General features: G+C 40.2%; 1 protein-coding gene across 5 annotated transcripts in view; it reads left to right on the top strand.

Moving 5' to 3' along the window:
* Window positions 1-6,000, top strand: part of PRPF40A (PRP40 pre-mRNA processing factor 40 homolog A (S. cerevisiae)) — a 58,519-nt gene that overhangs the window by 19,680 nt on the left and 32,839 nt on the right. The window lies entirely within an intron of this gene.

The raw sequence follows: 6,000 nt of genomic DNA, 5'->3' as shown, positions 1-6,000 counted from the left end.
ACACCAGTGGGAACCAGTGGGAAACACCAGTGGGAACCATCCAATCCGCTGGGGGTCAGGAGAGAACAAAAGACAGAGGAAAAAGCTCTCGATCCACTGGAGCTGGGATACACTCTTCTCTCCTGTCTGTGGACATCAGAACTCGAGACTCTCCAGCTTTGGGGTTCCAGGACTTACACCAAGGATACCATCAGCTTCCCTGGTTTTGAGACCTTCGGACTTGGACTGATCCATGCTGCCGGCACCAGTTTATAGATGGCCTATCGTGGGACTTTTCTTCATAATTGTGTGAGCTACGAGACTCTTCAGCTTTTGGGTTCTGGAAATTACACCAAGGACGCTGTCAGCTTCCCTGGTTTTGAGGCCTTTGGACTTGGATTGATCCATGCTGCCGGCACCAGTTTATAGATGGCCTATCGTGGGACTTTTCTTCATAGTCACATGCGCTAATTCTCCTAATAAATCCCTCTAATAGAATTATAACGTATCCTATTGATTCTGTCTCTCTGGAGAACCCTAATACAGATTTTGGTACCAGGAGTGGGGTACCAAAATCTGTATTAGTCAGGGTTCAGAATTTAAAAAGGAAGCAGAGTGTAAAAATTTAGAAAATTTGCAGCCTGGCCATGTGGTAGAGAAGCAGAGGCCATTTTCAGAAGAAAAATTCAGTGGTGCTACTATTAGTACAAAAGAAAGGGATTATCAAAAGAAGGAGGAAAAGGCCCTGAAGGTATTGCAGAAGCTTCTTGGGGCCAACCCTTCCATTTCAGGCCCAAAGGCCTACAGAGACAGAATAGAACAGGCTTGAGGAGCCCTCCACTGGCTCACTGCTCAGGGCCACCTCAGGAAGCTGTTTCCAGCACCAGTACCCCAGCTACTTTGGCTACTCTAGCTGTGGGTAAATTGGCCTCAGGTGTGGCTGGACATGCAGCTTTGGAAAGTACAATCCGGAAGCCCTGGAGGCATCCATGTGGTGTTAGCTCTGCAGGCTTGCAGAATGCTAGAGCTGTGCAGACTTAGGAGCCTCCACCCTGATTTCAGAGGATGTATGTATGATTTCCCAGGAGGAAATCTGTCACAGGGGCGGAGACACCACAGACCACCTTTGCTAGAGCAGTGCCGAGTGAAACGTGGGGTCGGAGTTGCAGCAGAGAAACCCCATCAGTGCCATGCCTAGTGGAGCCGTGAGAGCAGGACCACCATGGAGACCCCAGACCTGTGGAGCTAACAGCATGCAGTGCCAGCCTCTGAGAGTTAAAGCATCACCTGAGACCAGGAAAGCCATGAGAGTGGAGCTGCCAGAGGACTTGGGGACCCAATCCCCACAACAGCGAGCAGAGGACATTGAACATGGACTCAAGTTACAAGATTCACCAGCTTTGAGATTAAATGCCTGCCCTCCTGGGTTTCGAACTTGTTTGGGACCTGTTTCTCCTTTGTTTTGGCCTATTTCTCACTTTTGGAATGGGAATATTACCCTATGTTTGTCCTACCATTCTTTGTTTTAAGTAGATAACTTGTATTGATTTCACAGATGGGATTTTGAACCTTAGTTTTGGGGGGCCAGAGGTGGAATGTAGTGGATTGAATTACATCCCCCCCCAAACTCGCTGAAGCTTGAGTTGTGTTCCCCGAAGTTTTATGTATTAGGAACTTAGCCCCCACTGTGACAGTAAAGAAGGTGGGAAATCCTATTATGGTAATTGTAAGGTGGGGCCTTGAAGAGGTGATTGGGTTGTAGGACCATGCAGTAGTGAATGGATTAAAAATGGTGGTCAGGGGTGTGGTTCTGAGGGCTTTAAAAGAAGAGGAGAGTCTTTCTTTCTCTTGCTCTCTCTGCTCTCTGCTTCTATCATCTTGCAATGTGAGACCCCTGGGTCACTGTCGCCACCACCAGATGGACTTTGGACTTCCCAGCCTCGAAACTGTAAGCAATCAATTTTGTTTTCTTTATAAATCACTCAGTTCCTTGTATTCTGTTATAGCAACACAAAATGAACTAATACACCATCTTTTTCTGCTTTTCTGTTAGGTTGTTTTTTGTATTTTCTTACCGATTTTATTTTAAGAGTTCTTCAAATGTTAAGATATTAAACCTTTACTAGTCATGAGTTTCAGGTATTTTTTTCTAGTAATATCTGTTGATTTTGCTTTCAGTGGCACTTGTCACACAACCATTTTTTATTTTTTATCTTAATGTGGTCTGATATGGTTATCTTTTTTAGCTTCTGTGTATTTCTAATCCAATATTACACATTTTCCAATTACAGTGGCATTAATATTTAATAAGGCAAGTTTTCATGGTTTATTACTTTCTTAGCTGTTTTTAGATATTAGCATATAAATTTCCCTACACTCCTCCAAAAAATGTCTGTAAATACACATAACTACCTACTAGGATTATATTTAATTCATTTTTATTTTGGGAGAATGGACATTTCTATACATTTCGGTTAAACCTTCCCAGCCAAAAATATTACGTGTTTGTTTGAAAACTTGCTGTTGTTTGTTTTATTCTTTTTAGGTTTCAGTTGCAATTTTGATTTACACTTCAGATTATGGTCATTATCGTTGATCCTTGGAAGGCTCCTCCCACTTTCTCTCTCCCCCCCCCTTTTTTTTTTTGGTGGCTGGCCAGGACACTTTTCTCCTTTATTCTCCATCTCCCCTCCTATCTCCCTCCCCAGTAGATGCTCACCTAGGATATATGTCCTGAGACATGTATGTACTGGGAAAAGCTTATGAGATATTTTGATCATTTTTATATGTGAGCTTGTATGTAGCAGGTTTGCTGAACTCTTGTTGCTCGATTGATTTTTTGGGTATATTATACCATGATCCTTGAGTAACAACAGTTTTGGCTCCTTTTCTTCTAATCCTCATAGCTGTGACTACTTTTTCTTATTAGCCAGAACCTCCAATAGTATAGTGAGTAATAGCAGTGAGAAGCTAGCATTATTCTCTTGTTTCCACTCTTAAAGAGACTAGGCATAAATTTCTTCATTAAATATGATGTTTACTGTAGTTTTTTGGTATATAACCTTTATCGAATTAAAGGAGCTACTTTTTATCCCTGATTTGCTGAATAGAGTTCAATATGTACTTTTTTAAATTCTCTGTTTTTCTTTGTCAACTAAAATGATCATATGATACTTCTCTAGTCTTCATGTAAAAGTACACACAGATTTTCTGACATTAACGTATCTTTGTATTACTAAGGTGAATTCTACTTATTTATTATGCATGTTGAGGGTGAGTATGTGTGTAGACATGAGTGTTTAATTTCTTCTGAACTCAGCTTGCTAATATCTCATTTAGGTGGTTGTGTCTGGACAATAACCCCTGTCTTTCTGGCCCCTACAACAACTTGTATAAATGAGGAATAACTTATTTCAGCAACTAAAAACTGACTGGACCTAATGGTTTTTGAGGATAGAGGTTTTGGATTACCACTTCACCTTTTTTAGTGGTTATTGATCTATTCCAGTTTTCTGTTCCAATTTTTATTTTTCCAGAAATTATTCATTTCATTGAGGTTTTTTAATTGTTTAGCATAGAGTAGAAATTCATAATAGCTACCATCATTTTTCGGTGGGGTAACTATTCAGTTTATTTCTGCTGTCATCTTTATTTTCTTCTTGGTTACTCTGTTGCTCTTTCTACCTTCTGGAGGGTTTAGCTCACTGGTTTTCAGATGTCCTTGTTTTCTTGTACTAATTTAACTGTGTTGCATAAGTTTTGACAAAACAAGGTTTTCATTGTCAGTCAGCTCTAATTATCTTGTTTTCTTTTTCCTCATATGATTTCTTCATAAAAAGTTTATTAAGCAGTATGTTTTCCTTGGTTTCCAGACATGGGGTTGTTGTTTTTTTTTGTTTGTTTATTTGTTTTGTTTTTTGGGTTTTTTGTTGTTGTTGTTCTTTTTTTAATAGTCTTTTTTTACAGTATTTTAGGTTCATAGCAAAATTGAGTGGAAAGTACAGTATTCCCAGATACCTGCTCCCACCAGATAACTTAAAGACTCCCTTACTATATCAGTCAGCATCCTCCACCAGATTGGTGCATATGTTACAGTTGATGAACATACACTGACACATGGTTATCACCCAAAGTCCCCTCTGCATTAGGGTTTGCCACTGGTTTTGTACGTTGTCTTAGCCTGTTTTTTGCTGCTAGAACAGAATACCACAGACTTGGTTTTTCATTAAGAACAGAGATTTATTTGGCTCACAGTTCTGGAACTTGGGAAATCTAAGAAAAAGGGGGCCACATCCGGTGAGGGCCTTCAGGCTGTGTCATCTCCTGGCAAAAGGATGTAAGGGCAAGCAAGCACTGGCGAAAGAGCAAAACTCAAGGGGCCTGACTCACTTTATAACAACCCACTGTTGCAGTAACTAGCCCACTCCTGAGATGAAGTATTAATCCATTCATGAGGGCTTCTGCCTCATGATCAGTCACCTCTTTTCAGGCCCCACCCCTCACATTGTTGTAATGGAGATTAAGTTTCCAACAGGTGAACTTTGGGGGGTATGTTCAAACCATAGCATACATTCTATGGATTTTGACCAGTGTATAAAGAGCATTATAATATCATGCAAAGTAGTTTCATCGCCCTAAAAATTGTCTGTTCTCTGCCCATTTATCTCTTCCCCTTCCACCCCTGGCAATCAATGATCTTTTTACTGTTGGGTTTTGCCTTTTTCAGATGGTCATGTAATTGGAATTATACAGTATGTAGCCTTCCAGATTGGCCTCTTTCACTTAGTTATATGCATTTAATGCACCTCCATATCTTTTCATGGCTTGATAGCTCATTTCTTTTTAGCACTGAAATTAGCACAATAATATTCCGTTGTGTGGATGTATCAGTTTAATTATCCATTCACCTACTGAGGGACATCTTTGTTGCTTCCAAGTTTTGGCAATTATAAATAAAGCTGCTGTAAACATCTGTGTGCAGGTTTTTGTGTTTACATAAGTTTTCAACTCACTTGGGTAAATACCAAGGAGCACAGTTGCTGGATTGTATAGTAAGAGTATGTTTACTCTCGAAAGAAACCACCAAACTGTTTTCCAAAGGGGTTATGCCATTCTGAATTCCTCCAGCAACGAATGAGAGATCCTGTAGTACCACATCCTCACTCACATTTGGTATTATTAGTGTTTTGGATTTTTGCGTTTTTAATAGGTTTGTAGTGGCATCTCATCTTAATTTGCAGTTCCCTAATTATGTGTGATAATGGAGCATCTTTTCATACGCTTATGAACCATTTGCATGTCTTTGATGAAGTTTTTGTTCAGATCTTTTGCCTATTTTTTAAATGGAATATTATGTTGAGTTTTAAGATTTCTTTGTATATTTTGGATGATAGTTGTTTAACAGAGATGTCTTTTGCAAATATTTTCTCCCAATCTGTGACTTGTCTATTCATTTTTTCAACAGTGTCTTTTGCAGAGCAGATTTTAATTTTAATGAAAATTAAATGTGTTATTTCAGGCTATCAATTTTTCTAATGGATTGTGCCTGGGGGAACTTACATTTTGTAAGCTATATTTTTTGCATCATGACCAGAAAGCACAGTCTGTAAAATTCTTCGCAGTTTATTAAATCTTCATTTACGGGGCCGGCCCGGTGGCGCACTGGAGAGTGCGCCGCTTGAGAGCGTGGTGGCGCTCCCGCCGAGGGTTCGGATCCCATGTGGAGACTGGTTCCCGCTCACTGGCTGAGCGCGGTGCGGGCGCAACACCGAGGGTTGCGATCCCGTTGCCGGTCCCCGGTACGGGCGCGACACCGAGGGTTGCGATCCCATTACCAGTCAGTAAAAAAGACAAAAAGGAAAAATAAACAAATAAATCTTCATTTACGGTCTTCTTCAATGCTAGTTTTTAGGAGTATTCTGTGTGCTATTAATTTAAAGTTATTTTGTTACTCCTGTCTCGGCATATCTTTCATCTGCTTGATCTGCCTAAGAATACAGTTTCATTAAAATCTTTAAGTAG

The sequence above is a fragment of the Galeopterus variegatus genome, unplaced genomic scaffold (assembly GCF_000696425.1).
Source record: "Galeopterus variegatus unplaced genomic scaffold, G_variegatus-3.0.2 Scaffold1312, whole genome shotgun sequence".
NCBI lineage: Eukaryota > Metazoa > Chordata > Mammalia > Dermoptera > Cynocephalidae > Galeopterus > Galeopterus variegatus.
This window is presented reverse-complemented; position numbering and strand designations above follow the sequence as displayed.